Source organism: Phascolarctos cinereus, unplaced genomic scaffold (assembly GCF_003287225.1).
Source record: "Phascolarctos cinereus isolate Bilbo 61053 unplaced genomic scaffold, phaCin_HiC Scaffold_726;HRSCAF=1367, whole genome shotgun sequence".
NCBI lineage: Eukaryota > Metazoa > Chordata > Mammalia > Diprotodontia > Phascolarctidae > Phascolarctos > Phascolarctos cinereus.
The window spans coordinates 367,435,952-367,437,251 of NW_027556098.1; positions in this window are offsets into that span (position 1 = coordinate 367,435,952).

Below are 1,300 nucleotides of genomic sequence, written 5' to 3' on the forward strand. Positions count from 1 at the left end.
TCTTTTGACTTGTGTGTATTTAAGTAAGGCAGAGTTGCCCAAAGTCATTGGCCTCACTCTTTCTTCCAGAGTCACTGAAGTCCAGTGGCAAGACAGAAATCAGGATGACTGGTAATAGCCAGCGATGCAGTGGATGACCTTGGCATCTTCATTGTCTGACTAAGCTCTAGGCACTCTACAGTTCCTGCTTCAGCCTTCATGGCCCATTGGAACAAATTGTTCTCATCTGCCCATTCTGGGGGAGGGGATGTCTTCACATATTTGTGATAGAGTACTATTATGATATAAGAAAGGATAGGTGGGGGACAGGGGGAGAGGGTTCAAAACAACATGGCAGGACTTACATGAACTGATGCAAAGTGAAGTGAAAAGAACCAGGAGATCACTGTGCTCAGTAACAACAATGTTGTAATGATGATCCACTGTGAAAGACTTGGATATTCTGATCAATACAATACAGATATTGCCAAAGGACTCATGATGAAAAAATACTATCCACCTCCGGAGAGAAGTAATAAACTGTGAGTGCAAGCTGAAGAAGCATAATTTTCTCTTTATTTTTCTTGCTTTTTTTTAATGTGACTAATATAGAAACATGTTTTGCATGATTTCAAATGCATAACTGATATCATATTGCTGCCTTCTCAGTAGGTAAAGGAGGGGTGGGAGAGAAAGAATTTGGAACTCAATTTTAAAAAAATGTTAAAAATAAATATTTTTTAAAAATAAATCAAATGAGATAATATATGTAAAGTGCTTTGTAAATCTTAAAGTGATATGAATTAGCTATTATTAATATTACTAATAAACACATTTACTTTTCTTAAAAAAAATATTTGTTTGTTGAACTTGACTTCATGGCTTGCAGGGAGAACAGTGGGTACGGGACAGCTGTCTTCCAATACATAAAGGCCGGTCGTGGGAAGAGGGGTCAGCTTGTTCTCTCCAGTTCCAGAGGGCAGAACTAGGAGCAATAAATGAATGAATATGTAAAGAGTCAAATGTAAGGGCGGTGTCAGGAAAACAAAAAGCTTTCCAAAGAGTGGAACGGGTTACCTATAGACAGCTCCCAGTTACTGCACAAACTGGATGACTGCTCCCAGGGGATGCTGTAGTTTAAGCATCTGACACTGTCGCCCCGCCCTCTCCCCAACCAATAACTAAACAGACCGCCTTCAATTGGTGAGCTTGACAGACGACAGGAGAATTCTCTCCACTGGTAGGCTGAAGCTGCTGTCACTTGGCCCGAGGCAGGCCCTAAGCTCGGCGCGAGGCACCCTGGGAGCTGTAGTCCAGAGTA